Source organism: Rana temporaria, chromosome 7, assembly GCF_905171775.1.
Source record: "Rana temporaria chromosome 7, aRanTem1.1, whole genome shotgun sequence".
Lineage (NCBI taxonomy): Eukaryota > Metazoa > Chordata > Amphibia > Anura > Ranidae > Rana > Rana temporaria.
Window position 1 is genome coordinate 36,703,003 of NC_053495.1, and position 19,892 is coordinate 36,722,894.

Sequence of the window (19,892 nt, forward strand, 5' to 3'; positions counted from 1 at the left end):
TTGGTGTCAGTGGGAGGAATAGTGCCCCATCATTGGTGTCAGTAGAAGGAATAGTGCCCCATCATCGGTGTCAGTAGAATGAATAGTGCCCCATCATTGGTGTCAGTAGAAGGAATGGTGCCCCATCATTGGTGTCAGTGGGAGGAATAGTGCCTCATCATTGGTGTCAGTTGAAGGAATAGTGCCCCATCATCGGTGTCAGTAGAATGAATAGTGCCCCATCATTGGTGTCAGTAGAAGGAATGGTGCCCCATCATTGGTGTCAGTAAAAGGAATCGTGCCCCATCAGTGGTGTCAGTAGAAGGAATAGTGCCCCATCATTGGTGTCAGTAGAATGAATAGTGCCCCATCATTGGTGTCAGTAGAAGGAATAGTGCCCCATCATTGGTGTCAGTAGAAGGAATTGTGCCCCATCATTGGTGTTTTGCTGTCACCTAGTGGAAAAATGGGAACTCACACTAAGGTTATAACCCGTCACAATCAGAAATGTTTCACTCTTTATTTAGAAGGACATTGAAATAAACAGCCATACACTTTATAAGAATCTTATTTTATTTCCTAGAATTGCAAAGTAGATACAAATCATGTATGTAGGACAGTGTAAGTTGATTGGACATTTGAATGTATATTTGTAATACGTTGAATCTTGTTTTCCCATTCCAATAGTGAATTCTTTTCTCATGTCTTCAGATAATAGAGTTCCCTCCTAGGTGCCTCCAGTATCTGCAATGTAACGTAAAATATAAATAAAAAATCATATTTCTATTAAAATTATTTTTATATCATAAACAATTGTCCTTTTTAAATAAAGGGCAATTTTCACCCTTTTTGTTGCATGCCTGTGTTGCCGATTTCCAGCATCTTCCGAACGGGTCCGGCGCCCCCGCACCTCTGGCCAAATAAGGTACTGCACACCGCTGTGGCTTGAATCCTGCTCGTTTTGCGAGACAACACTCACAAATCAAGTCAGGATTTAAAAAAAAAAATGCTTGCATTGCGAAACGCTCGTTAACCGCGTTACTCGCAATCCGAGGTTTCACTGTATAGAATGTTTTTAAAAAATATATATTTTTAGGTTGCTTTAACTGCTTCCCGACCGCCGCACGCAGACGCAGGCCATTGGGACTACAGTGAGTTTCCCGGTGGGCCGATGGCTCAGTGGGCCGGCTTCAGTGACAGCGGACCGCTGCCCCCCTCTGCTCCTCTGTCTCTCCCTCCCCGCAGCGCTCACCTGAGGGGAACAAAGAAGCAGGGGGGACTACAGAGGAGCACGGGGGAGGGGACAGACAGCTGACTCAACAGCTATGGCCTGGGAGTTTCTCACTTTTGCCTAATCTTGTCCCATGCGGGGGGGGGGGGCACCGTACTGATTCTTTGCCCCGGGTGAAATAATGTCTAGCTTCCCCACTGGTACTGCCTATAAGAGTACCAGTACCAGCCGTTCTACTCTAATAAAGTAGAACGGCTAGTGAAGGGGGAGAGGGGGCTTGGGTGGCCAGGGGGGTGCGGGAGGTGTCCGGCCGCCATGGGAGAGACCTGTCAAAGTGGGCCAGTCTGGATGAAGTCCAGGGCCAAATTTCTGTCCCAGTCCAACCCTGGACGCGCCCGCCGCAAGCTCCGTGACTCCAACCGCGGGTCCCTCGGATTCGATGTCCGCGGGCATGATAAGGAAGAACGGGGAAATACTGATGTAAACAAGCATTTCCCCAGTCTTCCTAGTGACAGGACAGTGTACACAGCTTCCTGTAATCGGAAGCGGTGATCAGTGTTGTGTCACACATAGCCCATCCCCTCTACAGTTAGAATCACTCCCTAGGGCACACTTAACCCCCTTCAGTGCCATCTAGTGGTTAACCCCTTCACTGCCAGTGTCATTTTCACAGTAATCGGTGCATTTTTATAGCTGTAAAAATGATAATGGTCCCAGAAACGGGGGTTCTAATCCTTCTCCACTTTTTCCAAAACTAAATAAAGTTTTGCCTTTAATTATACTTTGATCTAAATGCTTTTTCTTACCTTTGGACCTTCAGGCAGCAAATATAAAATATAAAATGGGAAGAATAATTAGAAAACATTAGAGATGAACTCTCCCCACCCTCCTCTCTCACGTGGTGCTCAGTGGCTCCATCCATTCCACCTACCTATTCACGTCATCCTCCATGTTGTCGTCTCCCGGGTCCTCCGTTACCTGTGTGGTCTGCGTTGGGGGTCTGTATTGTCATCAAGAGATTTGGAATTACATGCATGTTTCTTCATATATTCATATATTTCAGATGTACATTTGTCACCTGACATTGTGCTGCCTGTTGTTGCCTTAGGGTGGTCATACACACCACAATCAGATAGTATAGGTCAGGGGTCTCAAACTGGCGGCCCACCCAGCTGTTGCAGAACTACAACTCCCATGAGGCATTGCAAGGCTACAGCATGACCCCCCTAAGGCAGAAGCATGATGAAACTTGTAGCTCCGCAACAGCTGTAGGGCTGCCAGTTTTAGACCCCTGGTATAGTGTATGGTCAGCTCTGTCATGGCCTGGGGAAGTTGGGGGGAGGGGGGACAGTAGCAGTTTTACAAAGATAGAATTACTTTAAAGTGATATTAACCACTTAAGGACCGCCCCAATGTACTGCGGCAGGGCGGCCCTTCAGTGCAAATTCACGTAGCTGTATGACGTCGCTTTCGTTGGCTCTGGGGGCGACATACAATTACAGTGGAACCTTAGATTGCAAGTAACACGGTTAACGAGCGTTTCGCAATACGAGACTCGTATTTTAAAAAAACGTGACTCAGTTTGCGAGTGTTGTCTCACAAAACGAGCACGATTAAGGCCAAATCTATGTGCAGTACCGCTTTTGGCCTGAGGTGGGGGGGTGCTGGAGCTGAGCAAAGCCGAACGTCGCCGATTGCAGCTGATCCGCACCGAAATGCACGGAAAGGCCCGAGGACAGCACGGCTGACCTCAGCAAATCTCGGGTAGGAAGTCTTTCTGTGGTTTGCTTGGGCCTTTTCCGCCATTTCTGAGGCTCTCTGGCGCCCCCCGCCTCAGGCCGTATACGGTATTGCATTCCATTGAAGTCAATGCGGAACAAATTATTTTCGTTTCCATTGACTTCAATGGGGAAACTCACTTTGATATGTGAGTACTTTGGATTACAAGCATTCTCCTGGAACGGATTATGCACGCGTGCATAATCCGAGGTTCCACTGTACGTGAATATGTGGGACCAGTGACATTTATACAGCGATCAGAGATAAAAATAGCCACTAATTACTGTATAAATGTCACTGGCAGAGAAGAGATTAACACAAGGGGTTAAGTGTTCCCTAGGGAGGTGTTTCTAAAGCCTCATAACACACGATCGGATTTTCTGAGAACAAAGCGTAGGACTTTTGTCCGAAGGGTGTCGGCCGTGAACTTGGATTGCATACAAATGGCAAAGAATTGTCGGCCAACAAACAAGAAACTACATGTTTTTTCAGCTCTTTAGTGTCACCCTTTGGGCAACTTCTGCTAATGTCGTGTTATGGTTAGCATTGCTTCTGAGAATGCGTGTTTGTACTTTGGAGTTTTGACTGAAGGACTTGTGTACACACAATCGGATAATCCGATAACACACATTTGTTTGCGGACAATTTTAAAGCGTGCTATCCCACATTTGTTCGTGGAAAATCCGACAACAATTGTCCGATGGAGCGTACAAACGGTCGGATTTTCTGACAACAGCCTGTCATCACATAATTCCCATCAGATAATCCGATCGTGTGTACGGGCCTTAACTGTGGGGGGAGTGGACTGAAAGGGAGTACAGAGAGATCGTTGTTCCTGATCACTGGGAACAGCAGATCTCTCTCTACTTCCCTGACAGAACGGGGATCTGTCTGTTTACATTGACACATCCCCGTTCTGGCTCTCTGAGGAGAGATTGCGCGCCCCCTAGAGCACTTAAAGCGGCCGACGTACACCTACGGCTGAACTTTTAGTTTAAATCTGCTAAATACGTCCCAGGTGCATAAAAAGGTCTTTGAAGTCTTACAATTAATTTTCTTTAGAAGAAGACACAGCTTGAGTAGCAAAGCCTGCCCATTGACAGCAAACTGTAGAAGAAGCACCCTTGCTCTCTATATGGAATCAGTGGTCTCTCTGCAGAGGTCAAACACACCCTTGCTGGGTCAAACCTAGAGCCAGGGCCGGATTAACAATGGGGCTGATGGAGCTGCAGCTCCAGGCCCCTTTCTCAAGATAGGCCCATTTGCCCAAAAAAAAAAAAAAATTTTTTTTTTTTTTTTTTTTTTAAGAATTTTTTTTTCTAAGATCGAATTTGGGGGGTTGTAGCTCGATGACCAGAGGTCACAGAAACCCCACATTTGGAGGTAGGCATGGGAAGAGCTACCCCACAACTGGTTAAAATATGAGACGGCTATCATTTATGGTTCCGGAGATACGGGCCTGCTTGCACAGCCTGTCAGAAGCTACATTCAGAGCGGCCAATATAAATACAAGCTGACACACTGCAGCAGACTGATAGGATCACAGTGCTTATAATAATTATTTGTATATTACTCATGGTAATTAACCCCTTGCCACCCAGGCCAATTCTGACACTTCTCTACTACATGTAAAAATCATCATTTGTTTTTTGCTAGAAAATTACTCTATGGTGGTCTTTGCACTTTTTATGTTGCAGGGTACAGAGCTGCACGATTCTGGCTAAAATGAGAATTGCAATTTTTTTGCTTAGAAGATAGATCACGATTCTCTCACGATTGTTACGGCGTAACATCATCTTTCACATAAAAAAAAAAAAAAAAAATGGGCTAACTTCACTGTTTTGTTTTTATGGTTTTTATTATTCATTGAAGTGGGAAAATGCAGTGTGACATAACATATTGCAGCAATAGCCATTGTATTCCCTAGAGTCTCTGCTAAAATATATATAATGTTTGGCAGTTCCAAGTAATTTTCTAGCAAATAATATTGCTTTCTAACTTAAGAAACAAGTGTTGGACTTTAAGTGGTTAAATTTAGTTACAATGTTAGTTAGTTACAATGTTTCATTTTGTTTACAAACTTCGCAGACTGCCCAGATTTGTTCTTTACACACAGAAGTGTATCCCTTTGATCTAAGAAGGAAGTGTCAGTTACAATGTTTCCTGTTAAAAACTTGGCAGACTGCCCAGATATTTTCTTTTGACAGCTGAAAGTCTTTCCACTTGTTATATGAAAGAATCATCAAACTCTGCATTGGAGATCGTCAGGGGGGTTGAATCAAGATCACAATTTTTTTAACGATTAATTGTGCAGCTCTAGCACGGTATTTGTGCAGCAATTTTTCAAACATGTTTTTTTGGAAAAAAAATGTTTCATTCATTAAAAAAACAGTTAGTTAAGTTAGCACAATTTTTTTTGGTATCCTAAGCGATGCTTTACATTTTTTTAGGTTACATGTTTAGAGTTACAGAGGAGGTCTAGTACTAGAATTATTGTTCTCGCTCTAACGATCGTGGCGTATGTAACCTGTGTGTATCTGGCTCTGATACTACCAGTGCCTACCCAGCCACTGACTAGTATCTCTCCCCAGCCTGTCCAGACACACCCTCTCACCTTCTGACCTGTGGATGGGGGAATCACTCCTGCAGTGTTATTGTGTTCTGCCAGTGCGTACAATGATCAGTGTTGCTAACTTTAGCTGGCAGCACTGATTGTTTTAAGAAAAAAAAAACAGGCTGGTTGTACTCAAGTTGATTAATAGATTGACTTGTGTAAAACCAGCTAGCCCATACATAGATCGACTATGGCTGGTCTCTGCATAATTTGCATAATTTCAATCCATGTATGACCCGCTTAACCACTACTCAGTCCCTAAATATCCTTCCACTCCTGTACATAGTGCTCACTGTCATACTCTCCACACTCCTCTCCTGTACATAGTGCCCACTGTCATACTCTCCACACTTCTCTCCTATACATAGTACCCACTGTCATACCCTACACACTCCTCTCCTGTACATAGTGCCCACTGTCACACCCTCCACACTCCTCTCCTATACATAGCGCCCACTGTCATACCCTCCACACTCCTCTCCTATACATAGCGCCCACTGTCATACCCTTCACACTCCTCTCCTGTACATAGTGCCTGCTGTCATACACTTCTCTCCTGTACTTAGTGCCCACTGTCGCACCCTCCACACTCCTCTCCTATACATAGTGCCCACTGTCATACCCTCTACACTCCTCTCCTATACATAGAGCCCACTATCATACCGTCTACATTCCTCTCCTGTACATACTGCCCACTGTCATACCCTCCACACTCCTCTCCTGTACATACTGCCCCATCATACCCTCCACACTTCTCTCTGGTATGTACTACCCTCTGTCATACCCCCTCACTCTTCCTGTACATACTGCCCATTGTCATACCCTTCACACTCCTCTCCTGTACATAGTGCTTTTTTCCGTACCCTTTGTACTCCTCTCCTGTACATAGTGCCCACTGTTAGACCTTCCACATTCCTCTCCCTCACCTGCACATACTTCCCACTTATATACCGTCCATACTCCTCCCCTATGTCGCTTACCCACAAAAACAGTTCTTTAAAATTATACTGAATATCCTCAATGTTACCAGCTCTAGAATGGACACACTTTTGTTAGTTCAACTAAAGGAAATATCAGTTCTCATATTTGTTCTGCCCATTATTAGTACTCATTTAATTTTGTGATTACTACTATGATGTATAGAGGAACATCGGGGATCTCAGCTACTCTAAATATAGCACTTATATAAAAAAGTGGCCCTGAAAATAGTAGGGGGCCCCATGAGAGGCTCCTGGGATCCTGTGATAATAAAGCGGTAGTAAACTTTCCTGACATTACTACTTTTTAGAGGCCCTGGGGTAGGTTATGCCACAATGTACAAGTATGCACAGCATATTAGCACATTAGTGTACACTTACATTTTCAGACTGAGCCCTCCAGTGCTGCGATGAATCAGGCGGGGCCTGGACACTTCCATCTTCACCCGGTCTTCCTTCTGGGTTCTGTGCCTTTGGTCACTTGCCTTGGCTGGGCTGCGTTCAGGGAGGGGAGAATTCCCATTGCTGTCTATGAGATGGTTCACATCTCATAGACGCCGTACACCTGCGGCATGAAAAAAAGTCCCGGACCCTTTTATTCTGGCGGCATTGGCGTTCGGCCATACAAAGCAATAGGAAGGATTTGTAAACAAAAGTTACACTATTCGCGGCAAAATACGCCGCGTACGTGGCGTTACTTGTCGCGGAGGTGTGAATGCAGCCTAAAAGGCCCCACCAAAATCCTCAGCACCAGGCCCATGATGTTCTTAATCTGGCCCTGCCTAGAGCTCCCTGCTTAGTGGAGAGGTGACAAGACCACAGAGTACAGACTTTTAATGCTGATGCTGCTTTGTAAAGTAAATGAGCTGTAAGACTTTGTACAGCTGGACTGCATTCGCTGATTTAAAGTAAATGTGAACCCTCACCTTCTAAATTCAGATTAAAATAAAAGGCAAAAACATTTCTTCCCAGTGAATGGCTGTACAGGGGGTGGGGGGAATGTGTGTCAGCATGAGCTTGATCATTGGATTAGCTCCCAGCAAAACCAGAAAACTGACGCCCCTCTGCCTAGTGTGGTCAGTTTTTAATAGGAAAGCGGTACAGCAGGCACACATTTGGAATATGAAATGTTGGGTTTACATATTCTTTAAACTGAAATTTCAGTTGGGCAATAAACATGGTGGAATGTTCCATTCAAACTCTATTTAACACAAACGTTTCAAACTGGGACACGACTGCTAATAGAAATACACAAAATACAAACACCACCAAATCTTACCTGCCCTCACTGTCATTCCTAGTTATATTGTAGAAATAAATAAATCATAAAAAATAAATGAACAAGTGGATAAAAGGATCCTGATCTCTATTCTCATCCCGCTTCTATAGAACATTCTAGCTAGCACAATAAAGGAGTGACCATTATTATAGATATTGAACATGAACAATAATATTGAGTCCAAGTCATGAGTTTTAACACCTTTTTTATGACATTTAATACACATAATTCAAGGAAAACTCAATTCTGGCTAAAAAAAATAAATAATAATAATAATTGCAACACAAACCATCTTGTAATTTAAAGGGGTTTTCCACCTTTTTTTTAAGTTTATTAAAAGTCAGCAGCTACAAAAAGTGTAGCTGCTGGCTTTTAATAAACAGACACTTACCTGCTCCACGGCTCCAGCGACGCGACGCCCCTCGCCGGCCGGCATCTTCATTCTTAGTGTGGGCACCCGGCCGTGACAGCTTTCGACTTCAGGGCCGGGCACCCACTGCGCATGCGTGAGCGGCAGTGCGCATGCGTGAGCGGCAGTGCGCATGCGTGAGCGGCGCCGTCCGATTGGACAGGCGCTCGCCTACAGGGAGGGGCTGTGAAAAGGCCGATTAAGCTAATTGCCTTTCCAGCCCCTCGGCAGAAGGAGGAAGTGTGACAGGAAGTCCCCTTCTCCTGAAGCCCCCACTCCCCTCCCAAAAAAATTACATGCCAAATGTGGCATGTAAGGGGGCGAGGAGTGGGTTAAGCGGAAGTTCCACTTTTAGGTGGAACTCCGCTTTAATATTCCTAATAATTACTGTTATATTTCCATCACGTATTTCCCAAAATTGCTTCTTTGTAATACTGTAACCTAAAGACGTTCTATACATTGCTGGTGCACAGAATGGTCCCAGGACTCAAATTTTCTGTTTTTGTGATTGGCTCACTGCTTTTCCCAGAAGACTTTAAACTCTTAGGCCTCATACACACGATAGGTTAACCAGAGGACAACGGTCTGCAGGACTGTTTTCATCGGTCAAAACCGATCGTGTGTAGGCCCCATAGGTTATTAAACCATCCACGCATGCTCAGAATCAAGACGACGCATGTTTGGAAGCATTGAACTTCGTATTTTTCAGCACGTCGTTGTGTTTTACGTCACCGCGGTCTGACACGATCGGTTATTTAACCTATGGTGTGTAGGCGTGACGGACCATCAGTCAGCTTCATCGGTTAACCTATGACAACGGTCCTTCAGACCATTGTCCTCTGGTTAACCTATCGTGTGTACGAGGCTTTAGGCATCTCATATTGTAAAGTGGGCTAACAATAAATTAAATTGCTACACAAAAGTCACGAATATTACCCTGGCGAAAATGTATTATTTTTAAAATTTAACTTGTCTTTCTTTCGGTTAAAGAAAAAAAAGCCTAAAATGATAGCTTAAGGCAGTGTTTCTCAATTCCAGTCCTCAGGCCCCCCCAACAGGTCAGGTTTTCAGGATTTCCCTCAGATGAAAAGGCTGTGGTGATTACTAAGGCAGTGAAACTGATCAAATCACCTGTGCAAAATAATGGAAATCCTGAAAACCTGACCTGTTGGGGGGGCCTGAGGACTGGAATTGAGAAACACTGGCTTAAGGACATTCAACCAGAAGAGTAAATACCTTTTGATCATAGCTTAATAACACTCAACTAGAAGAGAGATTACCTTAAGAATATTTGATCTTGTCCTATTCACACAACAGCCCCAGCTTTAAACATTGAACAACAAATCCCTAAAACGAATGAGCCAATGTTGGTTCATTCAAATAATATTAATGTGTTGCGAAATGTTAATTTCTGAAATTTAAGTTAGGTGAAAAAAAAGCCTAAACAAGCCTAAAAGCCTAAAAAATCTTTGCAAACATTTTTTTATATCTAAATTGTCCTATGGCGGAAGAAAAAAGCCTAAACGATAGCCTAAAGACATTTAACCATAGCTAAAGTACATTTGACCAAAATAAAAAATACCCTTTGACCATAGACTAAGAACATTCGACCAGAAAAGAAAATACTTTAAGAACATTTGGTTTTGTCCTATTCAAACAACAGCAACAGCTTTATACATTGCATGACAAATCTCTAAAACTAATAAGCTAATGCTGGTTAATTCACATTGTTTTTAATTTGTGCGAAATGTTAATTTCAGAAATTTAAGTTAGGTGAAAAAAAAAGCCTAAAACAGAGGATCGTTTTTTTCTATCGTTTTTTTAACCATCAGATAATTTTAAAACAGGTTCTAAGTTTTTTCACGATGGGAAAAAACCGATGGGGCCCACACACGATCGGTTTGTCTGATGAAACCGGTCCATCAGACCGCTTTCATCAGACGAACCGATCGTGTGTACAAGGCATAAGAACATTCGACCAGAAGAGAAAAGACCTTAAGAACTTTCGATTTTGTCCTATTCAAACAACAGCAACAGCTTTATACATTGCATGAATAATCTCTAAAACGAATGAGCCAATGCTGGTTATTTCACATTGTTTTGTTTTTAATTTGTGTGAAATGTTGTTTTCAGAAATGTAAGTTGGCCGAAAAAAAAAGCCTAAAACAATAACCTTTGCAAATATTTTTTTATATTTAAATAGTTTTTTGGTGGAAGAAAAAAAGCCTAAAACTATAGTCTAAGGACATTTAACCATAGCTAAAGTACATTTGACCAAAAGAAAAAATACCTTTTGACCATAGACTAAGAACATTCGACCAGAAGAGAAAATACCTTAAAGCGGGAGTTCACCCATTTAAAAAAAATAAAAAAATCTCCCCTTAGCTTCCTGCTCGTTCGGTCTAGGGGAATCGGCTATTTATATTAAAATATGTGCAGTACTTACCCGTTTTCGAGCTGCATCTTCTTCCGTCGCTTCCGGGTATGGGTCTTCGGGAGCCGGCGTTCCTTCTTGATTGACATTCTTCCGAGAGGCTTCCGACGGTCGCATCCATCGCGTCACTCGTAGCCGAAAGAAGCCGAACGTCGGTGCGGGTCTATACTGCGCCTGCGCACCGACGTTCGGCTTCTTTCGGAAAATCGTGACGCGATGGATGCGACCGTCGGAAGCCTCTCGGAAACCTGTCAATCAAGAAGGAACGCCCATTCCCGAAGCCCATACCCGGAAGCGACGGAGAGGATGCGTCTCGTAAACGGGTAAGTACTGCACATATTTTAAAATAAATAACCGATTCCCCTAGTAATAATGAGCAGGAATCTAAGGGGGAAAAGTGCCCTCTAAGGGTGAACCCCCGCTTTAAGAACTTTTGATTTTGTCCTATTCAAACAACAGCAACAGCTTTATACATTGCATGAATAATCTCTAAAACTAATGAGCCAATGCTGGTTATTTCACATTGTTTTTAATTTGTGTGAAATTTTACTTTCAGAACTTTAGGTCGGCCTGAAAAAATATAGCCTAAAACAATAACCTTTGCGAATATAAATTTTAGGCTAAGGACATTCAACCGTAGACTAAATACATTTCACAAGAAGAAAAAATACCCTTTGACCATAGACTAAGAACATTCGACCAGAAGAGAAAATACCTTAAGAACATTCGATTTTGTCCTATTCACACAACAGACACAGCTATATACATTGTATGAAAAATCCCTAAATGAATGAGCCAATGCTGGTTATTTCACACATAACGAATGTACATACAGTTTTACTGGACCAATATGCAATTTTTTTATACACTCCTTCTGTGTGATGTCTCATGCCATAAAACTGAGTATAATATAAAATAAAATTGCCTTACCAGTCTCTACACTCTCGTGCAGCTAAGGAACAGAAGGAGTTATTACACATTACAAGGTGGCATGCAGAAGAAAATGAAAGTTATTTTACAGATTATTTTCATTACTGCTTGTGTCCCCTTTGGTGAGATTTCCCCTCACTTCCTGGCTGTACCCAGCCCAACATTATAGTTTGCAAAAGTTCTTGTAAGAATACAACCCTTAGGAAGCTCAAATGTTACAAGGCTAAAAAAAATAATAATAGTATACAATTGTATTTGTAATGATTGAAAGTCTACATTACCAGCATCCACGGAGGGCCCACAGCCCATGGCTGCAGAGAATAATGGTCACTCCTTGAGTCACCTCCCAGCCCCTGCTATTTCATTTCCAAGATTGAAAGATTATTTTCACAGAAGAATTAATCTTCAAGGATTAGGAATGATTGGTGTGATAAGAAAGCAGGGGCTGATGGTGTTCTCAGAAAACAAAGGGGCCAGATCCACATAGAATTAGATCGGCGCAGCGTATCAGAGATACGCTACGCCGCTGTAACTGGTTTGAATCCTGGAAGAATTTGCGCCGTAAGTTACAGCGGCGTAGTGTATCTCTGGCGGCGGAATTCAAATCGGCGATTAGGGGGCGTGATTCATTTAAATGAAGCGCGTCCCCGCGCCGAATGAACTGCGCATGCTCCGTTTCTAAATTTCCCGTCGTGCATTGCGCGAATAGACGTCGCAAGGACGTCATTTTTTAAACTTAGACGTGACTTACGTCCATCCCGATTCACGGACGACTTACGCAAAAAAAAGAAAAAATTCAAATTTCGACACGGGAATGACGGCCATACTTAACATGGCAAATCTAACTATACGCCGGAAAAAGCCGACTAGAGACGAGGTAAGAGAATGCGACGGCCGCGCGTAGGTTCGTGGATCGTCGGAAATAGCTAATTTGCATACCGGACACGGAAAAAAACGTGAACGCCACCCAGCGGACGCCGAAGTATTGCATCTTAGATCCGAAAGGCGTACGAGGACGTATACCTGTCGGATCTAACCCAGATGTCGTCGTATCTTGGTTTGAGGATTCAAACCAAAGATACAACGTGGGTAATTTGAAAGTACGCCGGCATATCAGTAGATACGCCGGCGTACTCTGTCTGTGGATCTGGCCCAAGGTTTTTATCTTGGGTCAGTCTGTCCAGAACAGATATTTCAGTTTTGTGTAGATGCCCCATACCAGATGCTTATACAAGGCGACAACCAATTTGACCTTGGAAGCTTCTTGTCTCCTCTGTAGACATGATACGATTAGATTGCCCAGTGAAAGGCTATGCTCAAAACATTTCAAAAGTGCCAATGGGAGAAAGTCACTTCATCCAGATTCCAGAAAGACCCTCATATGTAAGGTGGGTGGGTCTGCTGGGTGAATCAGTGCTGTGTAAATTCATATGTCTTTATTCAAAGACTTGTTTACAAAAGAGCTGAGAATTTTTGCACAACAAAATGAGTGAAAATTCTCTTAAATTATCCTGTCCTGTGAAAAGTAGATCCCTGTTCACCTATCGCATGTCATTGGACCAGCGTTTCGCAACCTTTTTTTAGTCTGGGCACCACTTAAAAGCATGCAACATGTCAAGGCACCCAGTCCAAAATGTAAAAAATGTAAATGTTACCCATCAAAGGGTAACCCGAGCCTGAGATGATGAACATAACCCCCTACCCCTTGATAAAATTAACTTCACATCAGAAGCCCCATCCTCACATCAGAAGCCCCATCCTCACATCAGAGGTCCCACCATCACCCCAGAGGAACCCCCATCACATCAGAGGAACCCTCATCACATCAGAGGAACACTCATCACATCAGAGGAACCCCCATCACATCAGAGAAACCCCCATCACATTAGAGGTCCCCCATCACATCAGAGGAACCCTCATCACATCAGAGGAACACTCATCACATCAGAGGAACACTCATCACATCAGAGGAACCCTCATCACATCAGAGGAACCCTCATCACATCAGAGGAACACTCATCACATCAGAGGAACCCCCATCACATCAGAGAAACCCCCATCACATCAGAGGAACCCTCATCACATCAGAGGAACCCTCATCACATCAGAGGAACCCCCATCACATCAGAGGAACCCCCATCATATCAGAAAACCCCCATCACATCAGAGGTCCCACCATCACATCAGAGGAACCCCCCATCACATCAGATGTCACACCATCACATCAGAGGAACCCCCATCACATCAGAGAAACCCCCATCACATCAGAGGTCCCACCATCACATCAGAGGAACCCCCCATCACATCAGAGGTCCCACAATCACATCAAAGGAACCGCCATCACATCAGAGGAACTACCATCACATCAGAGGAATTCCCATCACATCAGAGGAACTCCCATCACATCAGAGAAACCCCCTTCACATGAAAGGTCCCACCATCACATCAGAGGAACCCCATCACACCAGAGGTCCCACCAGGGCAGTCATCAGGAATTATTGGGCCCCTTACACAGCTTCAGGCATGGGCCCCCTGGAGCAGAGAACCAGGGGGGGTGTTGCCGCCTGAAATTGAGAAGCGGGGGGGGGCCCCTTTACAAAAAAAGAAGAAATAAAGAAAAATATATATAAAAAAAGGGGGTAGCCATGCGGGGCCCTGGGGACCTCTGGGCCCTTTAATAAAAAATAAATATATATATATATATATATATATATATATATATATATACACACACACACAAATTATTATTATTTTTTTTATAAAAATAAACTACAAAAAAGGGGGGTTGCGATCCGGGACCTTTGGGCCCTTTAATAATAATAACAAAAAAAAGAAACCTCTGGGCCCTTTAATAAAAATAAATTAAAAAAATATATAAAAAACTAAAATAAACATTTATAAAAAAAAAAAAGGGGGGGGTTGCCATCCAGGGCCCTGGGGACCTCTGGGCCCTTTAATAATAAAAAAAAAATATATAACATTTTTAATTTTTTTTTTATAGAAAAAAAAGGGGAGTTGCCACCTGGGGCCCTGTAGGCCTCCGGGCCCCTGGGGACCTCCGGACCCCTAAAAAAAAAGGGGGTTGCCATCCGGGCCCCTGGGGACCTCCAAGCCCCTTACAGGGGTACTGCCTGTACCCCCCTGATGGCGGCCCTGGGGCCTGCCACATGATAATTACAGACAAGGCCAGGGCACTAGTCTTGGACAGGTTGAGCAGTGAGATTGTCTATTAATATGAAGTCTGTACTACAATTTTCTGTATTTTTCATACAGCATTATCTGCCAACGTTTTATCTGTCAAATGTTACTTGTGCCTGGAGAGATGTATATCCTGATAAATCTGGGCACCGCGTGTCCTCATCTCCCCTCCACAAACATGGCATTTCCTGCAGTATGAGAAATAGTAAATGAATGGACTATATGAGATATATGATACTCAGAGGAGTAGTAATGGACCTTGAGGTCGGCTTTTTCAAATGAGCGATAAGATAGCAGCACAGAGAACAGGGCACGGTGATGTAGACTAGAGGTCAGGAATGTAGTCAGATTATAATAATCTCTCTACACTGGGATAAAGGTTATGAGATGTGTACAGGGTTCAATGCAGAGTCCACCCAGTCCTGCTGGAAGAGATCTCTATTCTCTAACAAATATTCACTAATTAGACATAACATTATGACCACCACCTAATATTGAGTAGGCCGCCCCTTTTGACATCAAAACAGCCCTGACTTATCGAGGCATGGATGCCACTAGACCTATGAAGGTATGCTGTGGTATCTGGTCCAGTTCTGATGCTCACATGTCCATTGTAGGTGCTTTTGGTTGTGGACACGGGTCAGCATGGGCACCCTCACCGGTCTGCGACTTTGCAGCCCCATGCACAACAAACTGCGATGCACAAGATTAGATCTGAACAAGTGGCTCTAAGTCAGTGTTGCCAACCATCAGTATTCTTACTAGCAACCACTAAAAAAATGGTACTTTTCTCATGCCAGTAAATGCTAGTGACAGTACCTGTAAAAATATAGCTGTGACGCTTATCTCAGAACTGCGCATATGAAGTTTCAGTCTGGAGCTGGCTGGGTTCAGGTGGCACCAGAGGCAGGTCTGGTGGAGGAGGTGCCTGAGTGTGTTGTGTGATGTCATGGTGCAAGGGGGATGCGAGTGGAGAAGCCAGAGTCTTGTATGCGGGACGGGAGCAAGGCAAGCTGGGAGTGGGACTATCAGTGCTGTTTGGACTAGAGTGGACTGAAGGAACCACCTGCTGTGGAGAGAGACTGTCAATGTGACTCAGTCATGTGGGTGAGGTGTTATTATCGATGTAACGGAATGACCCGGGACAAACAGAGACTTTGGAAGGATGAGGGGTACTCCTGTGCCAGCGTCATTAATAACTCTTATGTCTAGGGTCACCTTATGTCCAATAGGGCCATAGGGTGACTGAGAAATTATATCCTAAATTACAGGACAGTGGACATTACTGATAGCTCATATTGCAATTGGAGATATTGCAAAGTGTTGGTTTATTCTATTATTCTATGACTCATCTCTCTGTGTAGACTGTTGACATGTTAAATAAGGCTGGCTCTTTAAAGGCCATTCATTGTGTGATAACACTGTTTAAAGCCTATTGATGCTCAGAGGTGTAAATACTTTTCATGCGGAGACAGAACGTCTGTCTAAAGATGTGGATTGAGAGGGATTTATTGTGTGATGGTGTTTTGTTTGAATTCTGTTAATGAAGGAATGTGACTTCTCAGGTGCAGTGATAATTATAGCCCGGCGCCGAGATGTCTGGAATGTTTAGCAATTAGCCATCTGAAGGTGTATTGAAGCCCCCCAGGGTATGATGTGTGGGTGGAGAGTTTGATGGTTCCTTTCATGCTTGAACTGTATATAAACTTGAGAGCTAACCATTAAAGTTGTCTTGCATTTGAAACCAGAACAGAGCTGTGTGTCTCGTGTCTGGGGGGAATTCTTATGGATCGTGTTTGTTTGCCTGATTGTGGAGTGTCGATAAGCTGTCGTGGGTTGATGGAAGGTCGTAAACGGTGGTGACCGTTACAATCATCATCTGTGCTGCTGCACACTGCTGTCACTGTAATGCCCCATGCAAACGTGCAGGATTTCCGACTGGAAAAGTTCCCGTCGGAATTCCAGAGGGGAAAGCCGAGAACCTGCTCTGTCAGTCTTTCCCCCTACACACGGCTGGTTTTCCAGACAGGAAAACTGTGACGGAGCTTTGGTCAGGAATCCCGGCCGTGTGTATGCTCCGTCGCAGTTTTTCCCATAGGAAAACTGCCAAAAACCGTTCATTTCCATGTAGTTGTTTGTAGCCTAAGGCTGGCCAAATGTTACACAATTTTCCTTTAGATTTACCAGAACCATATATGAGGTCAAACCTAAACATTCTAATTTGTATGCAATCAGGTAGGTCCTTCCACTACATAGGGAAAGGGAGTCACCGCTCCAGGTGGGTCCACTATGCAATCAAGAACCTCTCAGTAAACCAAGGGTTCCGGCAATGCACTGGGCTATGGTAGAAACTTCAAAAAAGGATGGACAGCCGCACTCCAAAAGAACTCTTGAGTTGTCTTTATTTGTAAAATCAATGGAAAATGCACTAGAAGAAAGCAGCAAAAATAGGGAACAAACAGCCAACGCGTTTCACAGACATGAATAAGCACTGAGTCAGTGTGAAACGAGTCGGCTGTTGGTTCCCTATTTTTGCTGCTTTCTTGTAGTGCATTTTTAATTGATTTTACAAATAAAGACAACTCAAGAGTTCTTTTGGAGTGCGGCTGGCTGGCTTCGAAGTTTCTATCCTTCCACTACATAGTTGAAGGTAAATCTAAAGGAAATTGAACACGAAATATGAGTTATAATGTATGGTCAGTCTTAATACTGAAATGTGCACATAAAACTGAAATTTTGTAACTTTTGGAAATGTCAGTAAAACCTTGGTTGTGCCAGTAAATCTTGCCCCTCTCTTCTAATCCACAGCCTCTCCACCTCCAACTGTAGCGTGACTTGGGTGGCACTGATGTTTAGCAAGTCACTGGGGTGGGATGTGGATGGCACAAGACCTAGGGACGAACGGAAATATAAATCTGAACCCGGTGACAACAGGACACAAGACCATTCAATGCTTGTTCCACTTATCTAAATCCTACCTTTGTGTAGTAGGAGGCCATAAAGTAGAAGTTAAACATTCGCTAGCATGTTCTTTAGATTCCACCTGTTGGGTGTCCTGTTTATTGCCAGGGACACCTAATCACCCATCATTCACCCTATTGGTAAAGGGTAATTGAGTAATAGATCATTGACCATAGACCTGTACAAATGTGTTGGGAATTTGTCAATTTGGAAACAATCATTTGATTTTCTGAAAATTATTGGGTACAATTAATCGGTTTCAACTTTAGATTGCTAAAAAGATCGCAGGAGGAGGTTGGAAATTTTTTATCGAATGAACAAATTTAATTTTTTAAGTGAAACTTATAAAATAATTAAAGATGGTAACAGAAAAGTGACAGTAGTCTATGCATTGAGGTATTTTGGCTTTTTATTTTCTGCATATTATACTGTGCATATCTTCAGATGGAGCTCAATGCTGAAAAATGAATTGCATTGCCTATGTACTGGCTTATTTTTCCACATAATGAATATGAAATGGATAGATACTGGCAGGTCCAATCATCCTTTTGGCCTCTTACACACGATAGGTTAAAGCGGGAGTTCACCCGAATTTTTTTTTTAACATTAGATTGATGCTCATTTTGTCAAGGGGAATCGGGTAGTTTTTTTAAAATCGAAGCATTACTTACCATTTTAGAGAGCGATCTTCTCCGCCGCTTCCGGGTATGGTCTTCGGGACTGGGCGTTCCTATTTGATGGACAGGCTTCCGACAGGCTTCCGACGGTCGCATACATCGCGTCACGAGTAGCCGAAAGAAGCCGAACGTCGGTGCGGCTCTATACGGTGCCTGCGCACCGACGTTCGGCTACTTTCGAAAGATCGTGATGCGATGTATGCGACCGTCGGAAGCCTGTAAATCAAATAGGAATGCCCAGTCCCGCAGCCCATACCCGGAAGCGGTGGAGAAGATCGCTCTCTAAAACGGTAAGTACAGCTTCGATTTTAAAAAAACTACCCGATTCCCCTTGACAAAATGAGCATCAATCTAATGGTAAAAATTAAGTTTTCGGGTGAACCTCCACAAACAGAGGACAACGATCTGATGGACTGTTTTCATCGGTCAAAACTGATCATAGGTTATTTAACCATCGGTTAGAAAAAAGCAAACTTGCTTTAAATTTAACCGATGGATTCCACAACCATCGGTTAAAAATCCATGCATGCTCAGAATCAAGTCAACGCATGCTTGGAAGCATTGAACTTCGTTTTTTTTCAGCACGCCGTTGTGTTTTACGTCACCGTGTTCTGACACGATCGGTTATTTAACCGATAGTGTGTGGGCGCGACGGACCATCAGTCAGCTTCATCGGTTAACCGATGAAAACGGTCCATCGGTCCGTTCTCATCGGATGGACTGATCGTGTGTACGCGGCTTTAGAATTGAATATATTCCTTGGATATTGTAGTGACCAGTTACCTTTAACGGATTTCCCAGCTTAACCCTCTTAGTGCTATTAATAAATTGGAAGGAAGGAAGGGGGGGGGGGTAAATGCTTGCTGCTAGATCTTCAATCAATTTGATATCACTCAGAATACAGCAAGGAGGACTGAGACTCAAGCCTCGTACACACGCTCGGTTTTCTCGGTAAGAACCAGCAGGAAAACTGCTGACAGAGCTTTCTTGCTGAGTAAACCGTTCGTGTGTACGAGGCTTTCAGGTTTCTCGTCTGGAAATCTGCCCAGAATCTCAACGAGAAAAATAGAGATCCTGCTCTCTATTTTCTCGTTGAGATTCTTGTTGGCCTGTTTCCCGACGAGAAACCCGAGCGTCTGTATACTTTCCTATCGTCATGGAAACCTGCGCATGCTCGAAATGACTTTGACACATGCGCTGTACCTTCCTAGGCATAGGTAGGGTGCAGAAAGATGGCGGCGACGGCATCAAATGTGACGAGCGCATGCTCGTCGTATGCAATGACATCACCGCGTTCTTGCCTTTCAAGAGAACCGTGGTTCTTTTAAAAAAGGAGAGTGTGTACACTCGGGCGGCAAGAGATTCTTGCCAAGAATCTCGTCAGGAAATATATTTTAGCAGAGACCATAGGGAATAAAATGGCA

General features: G+C 43.6%; 1 long non-coding RNA gene across 2 annotated transcripts; it reads right to left on the reverse strand.

Moving 5' to 3' along the window:
• Positions 1–534: 534 nt before the first annotated feature.
• Positions 535–12,068, reverse strand: LOC120944814. 2 transcript variants are annotated; one of them, XR_005750477.1, is made up of 6 exons: positions 11,914–12,068; positions 11,633–11,654; positions 7,860–7,877; positions 2,142–2,210; positions 2,017–2,024; positions 535–723 (listed from the first exon to the last, which is right to left on the reverse strand). It is a non-coding gene; the product is annotated as an uncharacterized LOC120944814 (long non-coding RNA). The 2 variants fall into 2 exon arrangements; XR_005750476.1 differs by lacking the exon at positions 2,017–2,024 and having other exon boundaries at positions 11,914–12,061.
• Between the last annotated feature and the right edge of the window lie 7,824 nt (positions 12,069–19,892).